Below are 23021 nucleotides of genomic sequence, written 5' to 3'. Positions count from 1 at the left end.
CACCAAGACCACCCACGACCCTCCTCCGTGCTCAGGTGGAATTTAAGCACCTGAACCGTGCACAGCCAAGCACCCAGAGCACAGGACTGCTGCAAGGAGCTGAGCTCCTAAATAACTTCTACCTTTCGGGGTCTCAAATGATTTTATATACAATAACCCCACTCATTAAATCATCACCTCCTCCTTCTCAGACAGCAGCTTCTTTCTTTCTCCCGAGCCTCGCTTTCCAAGGAAACCGCCAAGCACCGCAGCTACTACACCCTGACAAGGAGGGTCCAAAGGCATGGAAAGGGACCTGCAAATCTGCTGGTGGAGCACCGAAAAAAAACCCCACCCTGACCCTCTTCCACTCCCAGGAATCCCAGCCAGGATCAGGGAATTCAGCATGGCCCGGGGAGGCAGCCGCCAGCGCCCGCTTCCCCCTCCCCTGCTCCGCTCGCACAAGTGTGACTATCACGGCAATTAGCACACATGCCAATTAACTCCGAGCAGGTGCTGGTTAACTCTGTGCTGAGTAATTCATCCCCGGCTCCCAGTAAATTGCTCCAAATTGGAGAGACAGGCGAGAGAGCAGAGTTAGCATTTTGCAAATGGGGGAAGAAAGAAAAAGCGCAGAGGAATCTCAGCTGGGAGATGTTTTTACAAAACAAAGAATCTGGGGGGCTGAATCCCCAGCTCCGAGAGCTGAGGACACAGAGGAGCTGATATCTCTTTCAAGTCTTTATTTCTGGATTTTTTTTTATCTACTGTACAAACTCCTGATCTATTTCACCTACTTCTAAGTGGTTTCACCTTTGCTTTGCACAAGCAGCGGGGTGCTCTGCACTGCTCCAAAACTTGTCACTTTTCCATTCCTACTGAACAGCCCCACGTTTCTCTCGGCACAAGCAGGGACACTGGGAGTCTCACATCCACTTTCTACAGCCATTTGCTATTTTTAATATACTTTTATTGCATCCCTTTTTAGTCGCTCCTTACTAAAGTTAGCTCGGCACACCGCCCCTCTCCAGAGCAAAGGAATTCAGCTGCCCTTCCTTAACACCCCCCTTGCAACGCCGTGTGTGCTCTCAGCACAATGTCAGCTGAAAGAAACCAAACCTTGGCCACGCAGCTGCAGAGGGAAGATCAAAAAGATTAATCTGAAAGCTTTAGGAAGATAAATAAAGGCAAATAAACGCATCCTTTCCAAAGAAATGTATTTTCCTTTGGAGCTCTTTGCTCTTTCCCAGCGTGTGGCACCGTGCTCCCCAATCCACTCGTGCCTGTGGCAGGAACACACAGCAGAGCCAGTGACACGAGTGAGGGCAAAATTGGGATGGGTTTCACATGGCACCAGTTCAAGGGACGTTTTCCTGATCTCCATCCCCAAATCAGGTCCCGTGCAATGGGGGCATCCTTGGCTGCAAGGAAACCTGCAAAAGGAGCTTCAAAGGACATCTGGAGCTTGGGAAAAGAAGAAAAATGATGCCCTGCAAAGATACAGCTCATCTTATGGAGGCACAGAAAGTCCCAGTTTGAAGGGAGAAATGCAGGTGACAGGCATGGCAGACCACAGCCCAACCCAGCAACTGCTCCCCCCAGGCTCTCGCTGTGGGACCAACCCATCTTTAACCCCAGATCTGCAGAATGTGCACGTCCCCAAGACGTGCTTTTCCTTAACAGCCTCCATCGAGTCAAGGGCCTGGCTGAGAACAAAGGGAGGGAACTCCCTGCCACTATCCACCCCCAAGGAACAGGGCTCTTGACATGACCAAATTCATGGACCCAAGCCCCAGCACACTTTGGGGGGTGTCAGGTTTATCTACATACAGAAATGACAGCAATAATACGTCCCAGTCTTGCAGCTTCTCTGTGAGAAAAAGGTCACTGCAAGGGAGCTTCAGCACACAACCGGTGGGCATGTGAGGTACAAGGTGTTACAGAACTGTAGAATGGTCTGGACTGGACAGATTCTTAAAGCTCACCTCATCCCTCCTCTCTGTCACTCACTCACAGGGAAAAATTTCTTCCCACTACCCCATCTAACCCTGCCCTCTGGCATTGGGAAGCCTTGCTCCATCACTCCAGGTCCTTGTCCAAAGTCCTTCTCCAGCTCTTCTGGAGCCCCTTTATGCACTGGAAGGAGCTCCAAGGATTCCCCTACAGCCCCAGCACTCCCAGCCTGTCTCCAGAGCAGAGGGGATCCAGCCCTCAGAGCATCTCCTCTGGACTCACTTCAGGAGATTTTTTTCTTCCTGCTCTGGAGGAATCGCTGCAGGGGTGGGGCTGAGGGGCACAATCCTGGCCCCTCACACGCTGCCCGTGCCACGGGACCAGCTGGGCACAGCATTGGCTCTCCAGGCTGCTGGGTCATGCCCATCTCCTTGTCCACCAACAACTCATCCTGTCTGTGCACTCAGGACAGGAGAGCCCAGGTGAGGAAATGCTGCTGTGCTGCAAACCAGCCCCTGCAATGGGCCTTCACTGCCCCTGCTGGGAGAGGGGAAAGGGCCAAGGGAGGGAGGAAGCAAGGATGCCCTCGAGGTGGCAAGAGCAGCCCCTCGCCCTGCTGCATCGCCCCTGCCACAAAGCTGCAGCTTTTACCACGAGAAGCAGCTGCAGGGAGAGCTGGGGTGGCCACTCTGCCCCAGCAGCCCCCAGCCCAGCTGTGACCCTCCACCTGCTGCAAGCAGCTACAAAAGCAACTGCAAATAAAGAGCAACTGCAGCCGAGGTCTCCGAGCCTCACCTTGAGGATACCAAGTCCTGCACTGACAAAGAACAAGTCACTTCCCCACCCATGACCAGGGCTGGATCCCATCCCTTAAGGACATGGATTTAGCTCAAGTCACCTCTTGAACCCGCCTGTCTAACTGCAGTTCTTGCCTTCCTGTTTCCTTTCTTGCTGCCTTTTGTGAGTTAATTGTTGTTTTTTTTAACATATCCTCCATGCTGACACCAAGGACTTTTAGTTTCCTTCTGTGTGGTTTCTGGATCAGCAGGACTGACTTCCTTCTCTTTTGCAAAGCCCCCTTCCCTAAAACACACAGCCAGTATTCGTGTTCACGTTGCTCTTCCTCTCTGGCAAAGCCACTGGCATGGTGCTGGCTACCAGCCCTGCTTTGCTGCGGGATGGGGGGCAGTGCTGGCAGGGCAATGTGGCACCCAGGAGGGATGCAGCACCCAGGGGACATCCCTGGCAGGACAGCAGGCAGCAGCAAGGGCAGGTGCCAGCGAGTCCCCAGCCCCACTGCACGCACCACCAGGGACTCCAACTCGCCAGCTTAGCATTGTTTAGCACCTCTTTATCTCCAAACCGAGATAAAAACCGCACAAACATGCTCGAGTCTCCTCCAAAGCTTCTATTCTGGTTTCAGGATGATGCTATCTGGGTTCCTGTGTCGAACCTCCAGATGCAGGCAGGGGGAGGGGAGAGGAAGGCGGCCGAAACGTGGCTCCAGAGCAAACCTCCTGCTCAGAACGCAGCTGCCCGACCCTGCCCGGGGCCAAATCCCACTCGCCAGGCAGCTGCCAGCCCAGATCTGAGCTGCCATCCCTCCTGCACAGCTGACACCCGTGTCAGGGCCCCGATTTCCCTGGGATGGGCAGCCAAGCCAGCCCTCAGCTCCTCCTGCCTGCAGGAGGGAATCAATCCCGCCAGCTGCAGGTAGCTCAGGGGAGCAGGAGTGAGGCTGGATTCAGTCAGGCCCCCAAGGAATTTGAAAGAGACACATATATTCCTGACCCAGATTCAGGCACTCTCTGAAGAAAAGCAGATGCCAACCGTGCAACCAGCTCTGCTGAGCTGTAACAAAACCTCTCATCGTGCCAAGCCCGACAGAGGCTGAGGGAAAGCACAGCCCTGACACAACGCTGGAGAACTTTGCTTTGCAAGGGTGGGTGAAAGAAAGAATTTAGGGGAAATTATTAAACTGGGGTTGATCTTCTCTTCCCCCGCATTTTGTGTGCCAGTGTGGAGTCAGACAACACCCTCAAGAAAGGATGACAGTCCCAACATCAGCACAAGAACTGGAGGCAGCACCCAGAACAGGAACCCTGGTCCCCCACACCCCAGATCACAGTTTCATCCCACACCACATGCAGCCAGGGATGCCAGCACATCCAGCACCACTGAACATCCAGCACATCCCAGGCTGGGGACGTGTTCTGCAGAGGCAGGGTGACAGCAGGTACAGCCAGTGACCTTCTCTGCACTGCCAGCACGGCCACAGACAGCAGAGGCTGAGGGGACACGGGGAAAGGAGGCTCCAGGCAGCCACTGGCAAACCCACAGCCCTGCTTGGTGCTGTCCAAAAGCCAACCAGAGAACCCTCACCCAAGGTAAGGATCGAGTTTCAGGAAGGAAAAGCCAGGACAAGCAGGGACTTGCAGCCCCTCACACCACGTGGCTTCCCAGAGAGGCAGCTGGTCCTCTCTCCTGGAGATGCTACAGGGAGGGACGGGCAGGGACGAGGCAGGGCTCAAATGGGAGGGCTTGGATAGTCCCCTGCTAAAGTGACCTTCAGAGCACCCTGAGAACAGCAACCAAAGGCTGATGTAGCTGCCAGATTAAGCCTCATGACCTTGAGCAGTGACCTTGGTGCTGGCATCCTCGCAGCAGAGGTCATCCACCACCCTGAAACTGCCTGTGGTTTCCCAGGTGGCTCAGCAGCTTCCTCAGATGTGCATATCCAGGCTGGGAACCCTGCACGCCCCAGGGGCTCCCCAGTGTGCACACAGCATCCCCTTCCCCAGTGGTACCAACTGCTTGCACAGGGCAGCCCTGCACCATCCCCACCCATCCTCCAGCCCCATCTATCCTCACTCCCAGCCACCCTCATCTCCTTCCACCTTTCATCCCCACCCACCCTTCATCCCCATTTCCCCTCCATCCCCAACCACTCCCATCCCAACCCACCCTCCGTGCCCAGGGAGGAGCAGCCAGACCCCCAGAGCTGCTCCCCTTCCCCCATGTTCTCTAGCTATCACCAGCTCCGGAGTCAGAGACTGGGGGTAATTTTTCCCTCTGCACTAAGTAGGGTTTTCTAAATGATGGGAAGCAAGAGCCCATTATCCAGCTCCGTTGCCCACCCCCACGGCTCCCTGCAGGGCATGAAATAACCACCTGCCAGCTCCCCGGAGCCCCGCGCCGTGGCAATGAGATCTCAGCTTCCCCTGTCACTATTGTCAGAGCAAAATTTAGATACCTGGTAATGAGGAGGTTTAATATGACAGATGAGAGGTTGACTCATTAAAAAAAAGGAGCGAGAAGGAGAGGGAGCTGAATTCGGGGTCGGATCCTGCGCTCGGCAGATCAGGAGGCTGTCACAGCCGACCCCGCACTGCTGGGGAGCAGGAGCAGCTCTCCACCCCAAACCAGCCCCACACTGGGGGCTTTTGCTGGTGCTGAGGCCACAGGGAGGAAAGGGGAGGCACGGAGGGGGTGGACATGGCTACGGATTTTGGGGCCATCCAGTTCTGCTCGCCACGGAGCTGCCTCCTGCTCTGGGGTGGGGGGATCTGAGCCCAGGAGAAGCCTCAGTGCCCAGTGGCCAATGTTCCACTCTGAGGGCTTTTCTCTCCCAATGAACCGTACAGCAGCACCCCAACATTGCCTCCAGTCTCCTTGGCACCCCCACCCTGAGGGTGCACCCATCCCCCAGTGCAGCCCTGCACCATCACCACCGTGGTCAGCAAGGACACTGATGGCTCGTGTGCCCCAAAACACAACACGCCCCAGGGGACAATCACTGCCTTCAGCTCCAGCACAGGGGGCAGGATCTGAGCACTGGGACCCAACGGGGCTCCCAGGGACAGCTCAGCAGCACCAGGGCAAAGCCCTCCCTGCTGGGAATTTAGGGGCTCTCCATGAAGGGGATGGGATTTCCTCCAGTAGCAGAGGGGACAACTCTCTCTTCTCCTGGCGGGTTTTACCCAGGGGAAATTCCATCAGACCCAAGTGCTGCTCCAGGCCGTCTGTGAGAGCAATGAAAACCCACAACAGCCCCACAGGACACGGCTGAGAGTGAAACTGTCCCAGGGGAAACTCTGCTCTTCCCTCCTGTGTCAGTGGGATGGGGATTGGGGTATGTCCCCATACTGGGTACCCCTCACACTGGGGGTACTGGGCCACCAAGATCTTTCAAGAGTAGCATCCTACTACTCTTTGCCCAAGGGCGCTGTGGCGCAAATCATGAAATCCTAGAATGGTTTGGATTGGGAGGAAACTAAAACTCATTCCAACCTCTATCCCAGGTTGCTCCATCCAGCCTGGCCTTGGACACTTGCAGGGATGGGGCAGCCATAACTTCTCTGGGCAGCCTGTGCCAGGGCTCCCCACCCTCACAGGGAAGAATTTCCTCTCAGTATCCCACCTAAACCTGCCTGCTGGCAGTGGGAAGCCATTCCCCCTTGTCCTGTCGTTCCAGGCCTCATCCAGGTCCAAAGCCCCTCTCCAGCTCTCCTGAAGCCCCTTTAGGCACTAGAAGGGGCTCTAAGGTCTCCCTGGAGCCATCCCAACAGCCCCAGCACATCTCCATCCCCAGCCCAGACACATGCTCAGCAACTCTGTGCCCCATCCCCACGCGGGAAGGGGCACCCCAGGGCAGCTCTGCAGACCCCCCAGCACCCAAAGCCCAGTGTGGGCTCAGCCTGGGAGGCCAGAGGTCCCCAGTGGCAGCCCAGAACTCAGCCCTTGAGCACAATCCTCCCTCCCAGAGCACGACCTCAGCAGCACCACTCCCAAAGGCTCAGCCCTTTCCCAAGGGCCACCAAGATCTTTCAAACCCACCTCCCACAATCGTTTCTTTGTTGGTTTTGCAGCCCCAAGCACTGGTGAGTAACAGCCATGGTGCCCAAAGTCACAAGGCTGAGGATTTGATTTGCATAAACTGACTGCTGACTGCATCCATGCCCAAGGCAACCACCACTTCTGCTGGGTCCAAATCAGGCAATGCAGAGGCAGATGCTGCTCCTGCACTGTCCCATGCCACACTCTCCATCAGGATTCACATGTCTTGAGCTCCTGGGAAGGAAGCAGAAGGCTTCCCAGGAGCTGCAGGGTCCAGCACTCATCTGGGGTGCAGAGGAGCTGGTGAGGTCAGGAGCCCCCCATTGCTGGGAAGGTGATGGTGGTCACCAGCTGCACTTGAGCAGTCAAAGGACAAGAAGCAAAAGATCTTAATTTGTCACTGATATGGCAGTGCTAATTACTGTGAGGGTGACGCCACAGCAGAGCTCACTGGAAGGGTCCCTTGGAGACACAGATGGAAAAAATCTGGCCAACACCAGCAGGACCAGGCAGGACCACGCTCCTGCCTCCATCCCAGTGCTCACACTCCACCATCACAGCTCCAACCTGCCCGTGGCACTTCCAGCCTGGAAACAAAGCCACAAAAATTGTCATCCTGGCCATCTGCCTTTCTCAGAGGTGGACATGCCCACCCATCTTTACACATTCCCCAAAACCCACTCTGGTCCGTAGCCACAGGCTCGTGCTCGGAGCACGCTGCCACACTACAGCTGGAAGCTCACCACCAGACCCCATCATTTCATTTAATAAAGGAAACAAAGGCCCAAACCTAACACTGGGACTGTAAAAGCACCAAAAACAAGATCCTGTCCCTTGGCCCCGGGATCTACAGTTGAGGAGGAGCCACCAAAGCCCACCAGGAGGCACAGACCATGGTCTGGCTGCCACTGAACCCCAACCCAACTCACTCTAAGCAAACAGGAGGAACTGGGACAAGATGCCACATGGCAAAGATGGCTTTAACTTCCTCTTCCCCTGCGCTGCCTTGAAAACACGGTGTCTGCAACCCAGCACATAAATAACACCAGCCACCACCAGCACTCCGCTATCCAGAGCCCAAGCAGGGCACCACTGGAGCATCCCAGGGTGCCCAGAGCTGCTGCAGCCAAAGCCAGGCTGGGCAGAGAGACACAACCCAGTTCCAAGTCCCTCATCCCCAGCATGACTCAGGGCTGCAGGGACATGGGGATGCCCCCTGTGCCACAAAGGCTTTGCCATCAGCTGGGACCTGACCCTGCTCCCCAGCTCAGCTTGTACCCCACATGCATCCTGAGCCACATGCCAATGAGCCAGAGGGGTGAGAATCCGGCCCCAGCTCATCAGGCAGCTCAAATCCACCAGGACAGCTGGTTCTCAGCTGTTGCTGCTCACTCACAGGGCACACATTCTTGTCCCCAGCACACAAATCCTGTCCTCCTGCTCCCCGGCACCGGCTGGGCCACCGCGGTGAGGCCACGACGCCTGCTGACCCCACGGCAGCCCCTGACAGACCTGGATGATGGCTCCCACTGAGACACATCCACCCAGAGCCCATCCTGGCACACATCCTCCAGGAACAGCATCCTGTCTTAAAAGGGGATTTTTTTTCAGGCCAAACTCTGTGTTTCAGCAAGGGGGATTGAGGAGGTGGGGGAAGGTTCCCCTTCTCTGTGGCTGCACCTGAAGCCACATGCCAGAGGGACGATGATTTTGGCCAGCCCTGGGGATGAGGATGTTGCCCACAAGGACATCCCAGCAAAGCACGGAGGTGACGCTCTGGAGAGCAACGGGAAATGCCAACATTTGGCACTTTCCAGAAGCACTGTCACATCCTGGCTCTGGCACTCTCCAAAATCCCGTGCTGGAGAATCACTGGCACATGGCCATAGCCCAGGCCAAGGGCTTGCCATGGCTCCCAGCCACGTTTCCAGAGGGATGGCAGAAAAGCCCCTGGAATGCTCCTGCAGCACAGAAGAGATGGACCCCAAGGGCAGGTAAGAGCCATTGTGAGTGCAGGAATATCACAATTCCTCTTGGAAAAGGGAAAATATTGGGGAAGGAAATCAAATGCCACAGCTTTTTGTCAATACTCCCCATGCAAAGGTGGGATGAGAAAAAGTAAGGCATGAGTTTGTAGAAAGAAATAAAAGTATTTCGATCACAATTTTTGCTGAAGGGTGTGGATGTAAAAATGGATCAATGAAGAGTTGCCCAAATGGGTTGTTTGCCCAAAAGGAGGAGAAGGAAAGGGCTCTGCAGCTGTTGTTGCCTAGGGCAGTATTGAGGGCAGCCACTCAGTTCCAAAAGCAGAAACTTTGGGACCCTGCAGTGGTTCCCACAACAACGGAGACCACCTTGTGACACGTCCCTCCGAGCCAAGCAGAGGGGAGACCCCACCTCAGCCACCCCCAGCAATGGATAAAGGACAGGGTTTGACCCAAAGCACACTCAAAGTTTATCCTCCAGCCCGATCCATGAGCATCAGATCTAGAGCAGGACATGCCTGGGAAGGGAAACACTAAAAGCACTTCTGAAAGATCCCCTTCCCACAGGCTCTGCACCTTCATTTTCACAGACATGAAAGAATTATCAGCATTATTCACTGTTACCCCAAACCAGCAGCAGCATAAAACCCCCGAAAAAAATCAAATGGAAGAAGATTTTTCTAGGGTGAGCCAAGCTCAGCACTGGTCCCAGCCCCACCACATCCACCCCGGCCAGGCTGGGCTCTAGAGCAAAACAAACATTTAGGAAACAGTCAAGGGAGGAGAAAGAAGCGGACCCAGAGCCCCAGAGTGACACATGGCCTGACACCCCGTGCCTGGTACCTGGCTCACCTCCGCTGTGGCATCCAGCCCTGGCCAAAAGGACCCAGCACCAAGCAGGAAGGTGTTAAAAGTGCCCAGCAGCAACCTCTGAGGAGGCACAATAAATAACCTCTGAGTAAACACGGCGGCTGCTCCCCATTCGCCTTCCTGTTTGCTTTCGCAGATCCGGGCTGGGACGTCCACTTCCAGCTGCCGGCCCCATCCCGTCCTGGCGCGGCGGAGCTCGGGCCGCGGCTCCGGGCCGGCACCGGCACCCTCCACCCGCACCTCGGGCCCCCCGGGCCGGCCCTGCCACCGGGCACCGTGGGCACGAGCTTCCCAAAGGGATTTATCCCCCGGACAGGCACTGATCCTGCATCCGAGCCCGTCCCTGCTGCCTCTTCCTTCCTGGTCTATGTTTGTTTTCATTCCTAAAAGAGGAAATCCCAGCTCACCCACTCCCCGACACGGAGCCATGCCCTACTCTGTGCCTCAGTTTCCCCGTCTCTCCAGCATGGGAGCCCCACATCATTCAGATCCCCCCTCTCTCTCCCTGCTCACACCCAGCCCTGGGGGAAAAAAAAAAAAAAAAAAAAAAAAAAAAAAAAAAAAAAAAAAAAAGCAAAAAGCAACGGGTCCTGATTTAAGGGCACTTCTGTGCTTCACCACGAACACAAAGGAGAGGGAAAAACAACAACTCACAGCGAGGATCTGTGTCAGGAGCAACAAGGGGGTCCGGGGCAACCCCTCCCGGCAGAGCAGCGCCGACCGTGGAGGCTGACAATAGATAAGGGTCTAAATTCGGCGCTGGGCTCCGGCCCCGGGCTCTGTAAGGCGATCGGGGTGGGGGAGTGCCGAGCTGTTTATTTGGCTCCAAACTCCGCACCGACACTGCAGCGTCACCCGTGTTTAAAATAGGAAAGAACGAAAAGAAGGGGGGGAAAAAAATAAAAAATAAATAAAGAAATAAAAAGGGAGAAAAGTGCATGCACACGTTGAACAATAACAAAATAATAATAATAAAAAAAAAAAAATCAAGAGAAAAGGAGCCGGGGGAGGGGGGGGGGTAATAAAAGGAAACCCAGTTGGGCTGGCGAGGTTTAAAGCGACGCCTGCCTTAAAAAAAGAAGTTGCTAATTTTAACTCTCCAGTGGAAAGAGTGAGAGGTACTTACAGGAGACAGGGTGGCTGCGTCCTTCTCCGCGGCTGCTGCGCGCTGCCGGCCGGGAGGAAGCGCAGGACGGAGCCGCCATCCCCGAGCGCCGCCGCGGCCGCCGGCCGGCCCCGAGCCCCGACACCCCGGCTGAAGGGCAGAGGCAGATGCGGAGCAGGCAGGAGGGGGTGGTGAAGCCTGCGCGGGGTGGGGTGGGGAGGGAAGGGAGCGGCCGGAGCTTGCCAAAAGCGGCGGCCGGGCTTCGCTTCCCCCGGCAAGCCCAACGCCGGGGCCGGCCCGAGGGGAGCGGACGCCGCAGGACCCCCGGGGAGGCGTGAGCCAGCTGCTGGGTCAGATGACATTTCTGCGCGGACGTTTCTGACCAAGCTGGCTTTTCCCCAAGGGAAAAGGGCTTTGAAGACGCGGTTTCCCCCCACCTCCCCCCCCACCCCCGCCACCGCCAGTGGCAAAATAGCGGATGAGCTCAGAACCCAAAGCGCAGGGCAGTGCCATGACCAGAGAAGGCCACCCGGCTCCGCGGGGACTGGAAAGGTGACCTCCAACAGCTCAGCCACATTTCAGCTGCGGCAAACACAGCAGGAACCCGCTGCTTTACCAAATTCAGTATTCCATATCCGAAAGGGTCAAGAGCGGGGATTTGGTTTGGTTTCAGGCTGGATTTTACAAGCTCTCCCTGGAGATCGGGAGGGTCTTTGCCAGATGCAAAGAGCCTGGTGCCAGGTGAGGTGGCACACTCACACCTCAAGGACAGTGGGAGCCTGGAAGTTGCAAACTCCAGTTGCCAAGGAACCTTCAAGAGAACGCAGGCAAGGCCTCAGACAGCAGAGGAACAGACCTGGTGACCCAAGGGCTCTTTCCAAGCAGCTGGAAATCACCCTCAGGATGCAAAATCTCACTGGGAGAGGAGCAGGGTGGCACATCCCTGCGGGCAGGGATGGACACGTGATTTACCGAGCATGGCTGCAGCAAGACGATGCGACCGTCTTCAGGGCACGAAAAGAGTCGATTCAGTTAAGGTCACGGGCCCTAGAAGAGTCTTCTGTCACAGAAGAAGGTTTGCCTGGTTCGCCTCAGATGGGGTTGGCCTCAGACAAAATGCCTATTGATCGCAGGCAGCGATGCTGCACGTCCAGGGCGCGGGGACGTGGCTTCACTGGGATTAAATCTCCCGGTGCCGGCCGTCACACGCTTCCGAGGCTGGGTCGATACTGCTCCTCTAATTGCTCAGCTCCCGTCACTCGCACAGCCAAGGGGACAAGTCTTCAAGCAGTCCCCAGAGATGCTTTTCCAAATCCTCCTCCCCGAGCGCACCACTCGCTGAGCTGCTCCTTGGAGCGAGCAGTTCTGCAGTTGCAGAAATCACTAAACTGCTCCTCCTCGCTCAAACTCTGTGCTGGCACCAGTGGCAGTACGAGGGCTTTGAGGGAGGACACTGCCAACCCAAAACCCAAGAATTTGTGCGAAACTGGAAAACAAGGAGCCGTTGTCACCGGTCAGGACGGAGCTGGCGGAGTTGGGCACCGCGTCTCCAGCAGCCAGCAGCGATGTGGGGGAGACCGCAGTGACCAAGAGATCCTGCCACCGCCCACCAGCATCCGGGCTGAGGCACGGAATGCGCGCGGTCCATGGGGACCGCGGTGTTCGGGAGCCCGGGGAGGGCCCTGCCCTCTGCACACACCCCTCAGCAGACAGACCCCAACGCTCCGAGTGACCGCTCACCACACCGAAACACGTGCCCCACAGCTAGCACTCATTCGTGCCCAGAGCACTGGATCAGAGCTGGTCCCACACCAGCCCCCCAAAACATTCCTGGAGCGCTCGGCTTGGCCACAGCGGGACAGACCCGGCCAAGCCCTCAAACCCTCCTGTCCCCTGGGCACACCGTGGCTCATCGCTGGCACACACCAAGCACCGCTGAGACACAGCAGGGCCCTTCTGCTGCACTCCCCTGACCCAGCCTAGGGAGCTGCTCTTGGCTTCTATCAGCAGATGAAGCTCTTGGTGTTGACCTTGCAGAGGACGCAGTGATGCTGCCCCCATCTCCCATCACCAGGCCTCCAAATAAATTACCTGCCCCCTCTCCAGCACTAAAAGTCATCACAACCCTACAAAACTGCTCACTAAGCAGTCGTGACAGAGCCCCCCCTCCGTTCAGGAGCTAGGGGCATATTATTTTTAAAAATCTTTCCTTTTATTGATTTCACTCTCAGGTACAGAAGATGCATTTCATGGAACCATAGAGCCCTCATAAACCAGCCCGCAGTGGTGTCTGTACCACAACCTCACTGCAGACACAGGAGACACAAACATTTACTGGAAGAGCAATAAACAGGCCAAGAAGGTTGAAAAGGAAGAAAACCTGGACATGAGGCCCTCTCCCAGCAGCACCTTATTTCAGAGGAATGCAAGGGACAAAAATAACAGCAGGTTTGGCCACAAGTCTTGTCCACATCGGGAGAAAACGGGGCAGGAAAACCCTCCTTTGCACTGATACACAGGGCTGTGTTGCAAAACACCCAAAGAGCCCCAAATCAGTGCTGTGGCTACGGCTGGGAGCCATCAGAGCTGCGCCAGATGGGGAAGTGAAGGGGAAGATGGGCACTGGAGAACGGCAGCGGCACCCACTGCTGGGCACCACCTCCCTGCCCTGCTCTGGGGGCTCTGCTGCCCCACCCCACACAGCAGGACCCCCGTGTGCAGAGCAGGTGAAGGGTGCACAGAGCAGCAGGGCGTTCCCTGTGCCCTTCCTGCACCAAACCTCACTGGGGCAGGGCTGCAGGGTCTGGTCAGCACCACTGAGGGAGCCTGAGATCCTTGAGCTGCATGCAGCTGCATCCTCTGTGGGACCCTCTGCCTGCTGCCAGCCTGCAGCAGGGCAGACAAGCACGGCCAAGCAAACCCAAGGGGGAGGCAGGAAGGCAGGGTTTGGGATCTCCCCCCATACCTGCTACGCAGCCTCCTGCATCTTCTGCTCCTGCCAGGGATGAGCTGCAGCCACCGCTCCTCAACCCAACTGCAAAGACAAAGCAAGCAGTTGTCAGTCTGAGGGGACAGAGGCAGGGACAGAGGCAAGGACAGGGCTCCCCACATGTCCCATCCAAGCTCAGCCAGATGGGGGGAACAGCGAGGGGAGCCCAGTATCCCCTGCAGAGCTGGCTGATGGGACAGGGGCTGCAGGGTCCCCTCCTGCACTGCCCTGGTCCTTAGCATTGCTGCAAGGGCCGTGCAGGCTGGGTGAGACCTGGCCAGGCACCTGCAGGGATCCAGGGAACCAGGAGCCCTGGGAACGATGCAACGTGGAAAGCATCTCGGTGAGACCAGAGGGAAAGAAATTAGGAAGAGTTCAGGAATGAAACAAATCATAAACCAAAAGTTAACATTAACGAGGGATGTAGCCCAAGCTGACAGCGTGGCCAGCAGAGAGTTGCTCAAAGTTTAGGTGAACTTTGTGTTTTCTGGGAAGATTCTCATGCTCATCCCACAAGAAAAAGCACTGACCCGCTTGCTCAGACACTGTCCCAGGGAATGCATGCAGCACGTGTCCTTGGCCTGAGCAGAATCTGCCACGGTCCAGAAGGAAACGCAGCTCCCAAACTCATCCCACTCACCACTGGGAAATGGGAGGAGACCCGTGGGGCAAAGCCCAGTGGCTTCAGCTGGCCTTGTGCTGGTCATCTACTGGTGGTCACAACCATATGGCACCTGTGCAGAGCCCATCACCAGAGCACGCTCCTGTGAGGCAGTTCCCTCACGGGGAACGTTCCCTGTGAGGGGAACGGTGCTGAACAAAAGGGAAACTGAGGCACGGAGGCCAGCACCCGCCGAGCTCCCAAGCTGCAGCCTCACCCCCAGCACCTGCAACAGAGCGAGGAATTGTGCTCAGCTTTCCGGCGTCCTCATCCTCCGCTCCAACCACAAAACCAGCCTTCCTCCCCCGGCTGCCTCCCCTCCCACAGCCAGCTCATTTCCTGACATTACAAAACTCACCCTGAACAAAGCTGGAGCGAGGAGCGCGTGGCTCCGGCCGGGGCTGCACCTTCCTCTCGCTCCGCAGGAGCCAAGCGGAGGGGACACCCCCAAACAGCCGAGGTGCAAGCGCCTTTCCAGCCTCAAACCTCACAGCACCCGGGCTGGAGTCCTGCAAATGGAGCAGTCACAGGGATCCCCTCATCAGGACAGACAGATGAGTCTCTCTTCCACGACGTGGGAGCGGTGGGGACGAGGATGGGGGGGCTCCAGCTACTGCCACGCTCGCACCCAATTAAAGCCAGACCAACCCGTAACCCCCCCAGGACCACTCCTTTATCTCCCTGAATAAAACAGTGTCCTGCAGAGTGACTGACCACTTGGGGACAGGGACATCCACAGAAGAAGCGCCACCTTGCAAGCGCCATGCTGCCAGCCAGGACGAGGGAAGTGGCAAAGGGTCTCTCAGAGGGTTCCTGAACGTCCCATCGGTGTCCGAGCAGCTCTCACTGGTCCCAGCACTGCAGTGCCTGGCAGGGCTGCTGGCAGAGCCACGTGGGGACCGGGGACCACAGGCTAGGCTGAGTGGAGGATGTGGCCGAGGTCTGTGCCCAGGCTGGCTTTGCTTTGGGGGGGCTTGGGGTCAGCTCTACAGCCCACCAGGATGCAATGGGGGACATGTGGCCAGGCAAGACCTCAGATGTCTGCACAGAGTTGTTTCCTCTCAGTGGCAGATGCCGCTACACACACCGGGGATGCCCAGGATGCCCACGGTGCCACGGGACAGCTGGTACAGCCACACAGCCACCACTCACAGACTCCTGCACTGACACAGCTGCCCGTGGCCACATCCCTGGCTCCCACAGCCCACCAGGACGATGACTTCTGGGCAACAGCTGACCCCACACAGCCCTTGGCCGTGCCACAATCCCCAGACGCTGCCAACTAACAGCAGTGCCTTTGCCGACCCAATCTGGCAGACGAGCTGCCCCTTGTAGGGCCAAGGTGGGGAACTCCAGGGGCAGCAGGATTGGTTTTGGGGTGTTCAGCCTGCAGGCAGTTCTGACATCACAGGGTTGCAGCCCAGTGTCACCTGAGACAGGGAAGAACAGCACACATGGGGTGACACTCCTGAGACCCTGACGCTCTCCAGCCCGACAGCTCCAGGGCTGCTTCACGCCCGCCCAAGCTGCAGAAGCTGCTGCCCTTTGGACCTGGTGGTACTTCCAGCCCCAGCAAACCCCAGTGAACCCCCAAGTCCCCATTTTGCAACATTTTGAGCTGGTACAAAGGAGCAAAGCCCCCACTCAGTGGCACTGCCCTCTCCCTTGTCTGTCCATGCACGTCCTTTGCCCCGCCAAGCGAGTATCCTGGCACTGCTCCCAGAAACTCTGGAGGATTTCAAAAGGTGACCATTCGACCTGCACAGTGAGAGCAGGCCCTGCTGAGGGGCTGGGGCTGGGTCAGGCCACTGGCCACTCCCAGGGCTCCTGGGCACTTCCCAGCTCTCACCCCACCACACACGTGCCTTGGAAGCCTTCTTGTTACAGACAGAGAAATGCTGCCCAGGGAAGGGGGAAAAGTATCCTGTTTTCAAAATGGTGTTATTTTATAAGCTGAGGGGAAAAAACACATAGGGGAGGGATGGAGGTGGCAAAGGCAAGTGAATCCCCCTTTCTGAGTGAAAAAAAAAGGGGTAAGGACAAGACAATCTTTATGTCCAGCTTTGGGGCAGAAATACTGAGCAGGTGCTAACACTATTCCTATTTGAAAACCAAAGCTTTGGCTTCACCAAGTAACACACCAAAACTCCTGAGGGCAGGAGAACTAGGGGAACTTCGTGGGATCCCCATTTTTAACTGATGCAGTTAGGCTGGCACAAGCTGCCATGAAAAGGCAGCAGGGAGCTGCTCCAACCTGCCTGTAAGGATCCTGGAGGTTGTGCAGAAATGGCTTTTGGTGACTTCCCTGGATATCTGCTCAGCTGATGCTCGGCTGCCCCTGTACCACAGCTGGTCTTTGCTTACACCCTCAAACACTTATATATTCCCACATGTATAACTCCCCAAAATATATACATTCCCATACACAAAGCCCTCTCAAAATACACATATTCCCATATACATAACCCACCAAATATATATATATTCCCACATGTGTAGATAAACCCTCAAATACATATTTATTCCCACGTATATAAACCCCAAACACATACAACCCCTGCCTACATCATATATACATATAATACCCCGAAATAAATAATCTTGCAAGCACACAGCTGGAAAGTCAAGGGGAGATGGATGGGCAGAATAACCAGCTTTGGGGCTGGAGGGGCCAAGAGGGAGGCGCAGATTGCGGAGAGGAAGAGCCGTGACCGCAATCTCTCCTTCCTCTTTTTTCATGTTTCCTCTAGCAACGGGCTCGGGGCTGCAAACATTCGGATGCCAAACCCGAACTTCCCCACCTCGGGCTCCCAACCCAGCCCGCCGCTCCTCTGCCAGGTGTGCATGGACTCCCACCCCAAACTAGGGAGACCCTAGACCCCATTTCCCACAGCTGTGCCATGTCAGTCTCAGGGAGTCCCAAAACAGCAAGGAGCAGACAAAATTTTGAAGAAAGATAAAGAAAAAAGAAAAAAAAAAAAGACTTTCTCAATTTTTCTCCATTTCCCCAGTCCATGAAACTAAAGCATCTCAGCCATGGCCCAGCCTTCAGTTTGCACCAGCCACTGGGAATATCCCCAAAGTTTAATTAGACCTGTTGAGCCTTTTCCAGTTGGGTTTCCTCTGGCTTGACACCAAGAGGTGGGAAGGAACAAACTGGGAGAGACCTCACTCCAAGCAGGAGCATGGGGCAGGACGGGCTGGCAGTTAAACACAGTGAGGAGCCCCAGCTCCCAACCATCCCGTGGTGCCAGAGTCCCAGCAGCACAGCACCAGGGGCTGTGGAAAGGGGGACAGGAGGAGGGAATCCACCCCCAGTGGCACGGGAGGCTCGGCTGCCCAGCACGGCGGCGCAGAGGTGAGCAGTGACCAGGAAGGATGGCACGAGCCAGCTGTGCTGGGGCAACACTCAGAGCGTGACCACCTCCACTGGAGCCGCTCCAAACCCCGCAGAGGGGCGGCGTGAAGGTACCCCAGACCAGGTACCCCAGATCAAGGCAGGGTAGGGATTGTCGGGGCTCACAGCCCTGCTCCACCAGGCCACCCTGCAGAGAGGCGCTGCCTCACAAGGGTCCCAGCACGGCACCAAAGCCAGCCCCTGGATTTGGGCAGGGCAGCTGGAAGCCGCTCTCCGGGGAAGGTCAGAGCAGCCGAGTGGCACAGCTGCCGCTGCCAGTGTTGCAACAGCGGCTGCTGGCCCTGCAAGGACCACGGGGACATGAGGGGGCGTTGGGGGGGGGGGGGGGGTGGTGGCACAAGTGCAACCGTTGGAGCCGCCGAGTTTCACTCTCGCTGGCTGAGTTCCCCTTGGGCAGCAGAGATGCAGAACTGAAACCTCCAGCTGTATGGACGTGGGGGCGGCCGGAGGCGCGGGAGGGCTGGGGACCGGCACGGCTTTCGGAGCAAAGCCACGCACCACCACACCAGTGACCAAAGGCTGCTGGGGCACCAGGGGAAGCCTAAGGGCAGAGGCAGACAGGGCTTTCCTCTGGCTCACAGCGCCCATCTTGCTCCTGCCCTCTCTGCACAGCTGGGCCACGCAGCTCCCTGCACCCGGCACATCTGGTGGGAGCAGAAATACCCCAGGCATGCAGGTACCCACACCTGGGCGGGCTCCAGCTGGCATGTCCCCACTCCACGAGCCTGTCCAGGGGTTGACACCGCTGAAGGACAGTGCAATCCCAGCCCATTGGGCAAGTGCTGGTCAGCAGGACCATGACTGCCTGCATGGAGTGGTCCCAGCACCAGCAGCACCTCCTAATGCAGGGAAACTGAGGCACAGAGAGGGGATGTGAACCACAGAGCTGGACACACAAGCATCCCCCAAACCCCAATTTCCTCCCCCTGAGCAAGCCATTCGCCTCCTTGTCCCAACCTGCTGACACAGCAGCACAAGGAAGACTCCAAAACTGAGCCCAGAGCCCCCAAGAACATCATGGGGGCTCCTATAAGAGCACAGGGATACCAAGATGTGGGTGCCCCATATCCCAAGCACCCAGTGCTGGCCCTCACCCCGGTGACAGTGGCAATACTTCAGGCCACATTGCCACCTGCTGGCACCAGCCCTGGGGGCCAAGAGAGCTGGCACCTTCCTTGATGGGGACAGCAAGTGGCTCTGTGCTGGGTATCAGGTCTGGGTCCATGCCCAGGTTTGGGTACAATGGGCCACTGCCATATCCAACTGGAGCAGCCACTCCTCACTTCCCTGAACTGATTTTATCCAACTTCATGGCAACCTGGGACAGTGCATGTGGAACCCAAACCCGTCCTAGAGGTGCCAAGAGGGGCTGTGGGTGCCCTCACCCTGCTCACGCTCCCCTACTCTCTGGAGCACCATGTGAAAGTGCTGCTCCAGGGCTGCAGGAGACTTCACAGCAGCAGTGAGAGCTGCTCCAGATCTGCAGTTCCAGCTCCTGCTGGCATTTCCAAGGCAGAGGCAAAGCAGAGATAGCACCATCAACTGTTTTGCCCTCCAGACTCCCCACCAACGTTCCTGATGCCCCAACAACCTCTCCTGTCTGATGCTGCCTCTCCCCAGAGGCCACAGATCCAATTCCCACCTCTCAGGCCATACTCTCCCTCCTGTCACATGAGGGGGACAGATCCTCTGCCACTGCTCTGCAGCCATCCCTGCATCCAGCCATCCTGTCACCCACACAAACCCCACACGAGGCATGGGGGAGTGGAAATCCCACCTGCACACACGCTGACATACACCAGCAATTCATCCTTGACACTCTGTGGCCACTAACACAGCCACCCATGGCTTACACAACCAGAGCTGGAGGGAAATCAACACAGAGTGTGGTTCCTCAACCCAGACATCGAGAGCCACTGTCCCCCGAGGGCAGCAGCTCTGGGAGGCACAGCTCCTGGCACAAGGAGCAGGTGGGTGATGTTGGAAGGGACCCCACCCACAACTTCATCCCAGCACACCTGTACATGCACCAGCACCAGCCTGGCCACCAGCAACAGCCTGGTCACAGGCAGGGCTCACACGTTTGCAGCCCTGCTGTGGATCCACGCACACGGAAGGCACCGGGAGCTGCTGTGTGCACGCCCAGCACGGGCAAAGCACACGGAGCCCTGGCAAGCGGGCACCAGCTCCTCTCACCTCCTGCTTTGGGAAGGATCCTGCAGCAGGGCAGGTCTCCAAGGACCCCATGGGAGCTGCAGGCACAGCACTCCTCCCTCCCAGAGCCTGGGTGTCTCCACCCTCGCTGGTGTCGAGGCCAGCTCAGCCCCAGCCCCGGCTCTGGCTCTGCCAGACAGGTCCAAACTCCAGGGCCACCGGGTGAGGTGTGGCCGAGCAGTGGGGGACACAATCACCATCACTAAGAGCAAAGCCCAGGCCCCTCACGGCCTTGCTCTGTCATCACCTGAGTCAGGAACCACCAACCATGGGGACCTTCTTCATTGCCACGGCCTCGGCGGGCGGCTCGGGGCACCGCGGGTCACTTGGCCTGGCCCCTCGCCATGGGAACCAAACAAACATGATCCAAAACTTCCAGCCCATCCACCTCCCCGCTCTGACAGGTGGCAGCAGGTCCTAAGACACCTCTCAGCTGCAACTGGGTGACATGCTGGGCTGGCAGAGGGCTTTCCCGGCGTGGGCTGCCAGATGATCCCCCCAAAATCCCTTCCAACACCACTGCAAAGGCAGAAGGAGGAGGTGGGCACATGTGAGGTAGAGGGACCAGGCAAACCCCCACCTGCCCCTTGCTGCTGTCCCCATCCTGGCCCAGCCCTGCAGCCCTTGCTGGAAGCTGAGAGCTTTTTTTAAACCTGTTTGTAAGGGCAACATGCAAAGAGCACTAAAGAGAGCTCCTTGTGGGGAGGAGAGGGGCTGCTGTCAAACACCAGCACTGGGAGGCTCACACTTCATTCTGGGTTGTGCTACAGCCCCTCTGGTGTGTCCAGAGTGGAGCCAGCCATGGCCTCCAGCACCTCCAACAGCCCCTCCTGCCCCTCTCCAGCACCCAGCAGTGCCAGCCATGGACAGCAGCACCATCAGAGGAACCCCTGGAAGCAGCTGGAAAATCACCTGGCACAGACACGCTCTGAGCCAGAGCCAGGGCTGCTCGGCCTTGGGAAGCAGCAAGGGTGTTCACCCCACAGCCAGTGTGCAAACCCTGACCCCTCACACACACTCGCAGTCCCGTGGCTGAGCACGGCTCTTCAGAGGCTGCAAAGGCAGGGCTGCATCCAGAAAAGCAGGTGTCACATCCTGATGGAGCAAGGCTTCGCCACCCAGCAGGGAAAAACCCCGAGCCAGAGACAAAATCATCCCTGGGGTTACCCAAATCTCCCAGTTCAAGCCCCAGCTCCCTTCACATCCTTGGCAAATCTCTGTGGGGAAGGTGCCTACTCCCCAAACTTCAGATCCACTATTAAAAAAAAAAAAAAAAAAAAACCACAAAAAAAAAAACCCAAAACAACAAAAAAAAGATTAAAATATTTCTCCCCAGCGAGGTGCAGAGAAACACACATTCGGTGCCGTCGTCAGCAACTCCTACACCACCCCCCACGTACACCACTGCAAGGGGGGAGCAGAAGGGGGTTCACAGGCACCTACAGAGAAAAAATAAGATTTCTGCGTAATTTGGTTAATCAGCCAACCAAAGAGCATGGATCCATAGGAGACTGTCCTGTGCTCCCCAAACAACTCAGTCCCCCCGTGGGGCAGCAAAATCTCAGTGGCCAGTACAAGCATCACCTCCCTTTAACAGAACCACAGCAGCCATCCTTGGAAACTTCCAAATCCCAAAGGCTGCTCCCAGTGTGAGCATAGAGGCAACAGCAAATGCAAATGCAAAAAAAAAAAAAAAAAAAAAAAAAAAAAAAAAAGAAGAAAATAAAAAAAAGAAAATTTATCAAGTCTTGGAATCACCAAAAAAAACTTGTGGTGCTGTCAAAGGGGAGCCAGCAAGGGCTCAAAGGGGAAGGGAAGGGAAGGGAAGGGAAGGGAAGGGAAGGGAAGGGAAGGGAAGGGAAGGGAAGGGAAGGGAAGGGAAGGGAAGGGAAGGGAAGGAAGGGAAGGGAAGGGAAGGGAAGGGAAGGGAAGGGAAGGGAAGGAAGGGAAGGGAAGGGAAGGGAAGGAAGGGAAGGGAAGGGAAGGGAAGGGAAGGGAAGGAAGGGAAGGGAAGGGAGGGAAGGGAAGGGAAGGGAAGGGAAGGGAAGGGAAGGGAAGGGAAGGGAAGGGAAGGAAGGGAAGGGAAGGGAAGGGAAGGGAAGGGAAGGGAAGGGAAGGGAAGGGAAGGGAAGGGAAGGGGCTCATTGGCCCAGAAGCCAATTACAACAAATGGAAAGTGTTTTACTTTTTAATCTCATGATTTTTTTAGCTAATCTCTCCTTTGGAAAGGGACGATCGGCTCAGCAGCAGGATGCTGCCAGGGGATACAGCACGTGTGGAGTCCCGGCTGAAATGGAAACTCATGTCCTTGCTCTCCAATCCTGTCCTTTTGGGGTGGATTTATCCTGTTTTTTTCTCAGAACGACTGTACGGGGCAGAGAAACTTTGGGAAACTTCTGAACAGGGGATTTTGCTGCGTTTCTGTCTCTCTTTTCTGATGAGGGGAGTTTTCTCTTTTCAAAATTCTCTTTTCACTTTGAGTTTTTCACCAGGTTGCACAGGAGGATTTGGAGGTGGGAAAACCCTCCCCAGCCACTGCAGACCCTTCTGCTTCTGTGGGCTTTGCCCTCCTTGGGAGAAAAGCCAAGTCCTGCTCCTCACCTGCCCAGAGATCGTGTAATCACAGAATTACAAAATCATTTCAGTTGGAAAAGACCTTTAAGGTCAAGAAGATGATCCTTTTCCTGCTGCAAAGGAAGTTCCATTCTGGGGAAGTTCATAAAAATGAGACGTTTTAGAACTGAAAAGGACCACACACACCCAAAAATGTGTTTGTTTCCTTCTCCAGTCCTGGGCAAGACCTCAACGGGATCCAGCAGAAGGGGAAAACCAGACCCAGCAGTCCAGGAGAAGACAGGACCCTCCTCATGTGCCACCACCAGACAGCACACCAGAGCTGGGAACCAGTTGGAACCTCTGCACCCATCCAGACTCTCCCAGGCACGTGGAGAGCCAGAGGAGGGAGGAGGCCGTTGGATGCCATCCCCAGAGCCCATAAATTACAGCAGGGA

General features: G+C 56.5%; 1 protein-coding gene across 9 annotated transcripts in view; it reads right to left on the bottom strand.

Moving 5' to 3' along the window:
* The window catches only part of MEF2D (myocyte enhancer factor 2D), a 75235-nt gene that overhangs the window by 36489 nt on the left and 15725 nt on the right, over positions 1-23021 (bottom strand). For 5 of the 9 annotated variants that reach the window (XM_053966959.1, XM_053966956.1, XM_053966964.1 and 2 more), the window contains exon 2: positions 13694-13762. The exons of 2 other annotated variants lie outside the window; for them this stretch is intronic. The gene's annotated coding sequence lies outside the window, so the exon portion shown is untranslated. Of the gene's footprint in view, positions 1-10749; positions 10825-13693; positions 13763-14357; positions 14479-23021 lie in introns of those variants that run through there. 2 more of the 9 variants (XM_053966960.1, XM_053966961.1) reach the window with 2 other exon arrangements.

Source organism: Vidua chalybeata, chromosome 29 (genome assembly GCF_026979565.1).
Source record: "Vidua chalybeata isolate OUT-0048 chromosome 29, bVidCha1 merged haplotype, whole genome shotgun sequence".
In the NCBI taxonomy this organism is placed as follows: domain Eukaryota; kingdom Metazoa; phylum Chordata; class Aves; order Passeriformes; family Viduidae; genus Vidua; species Vidua chalybeata.
Note: the sequence above shows the minus strand (reverse complement) of the source record. Positions and strands in the feature narration are given on the sequence as shown.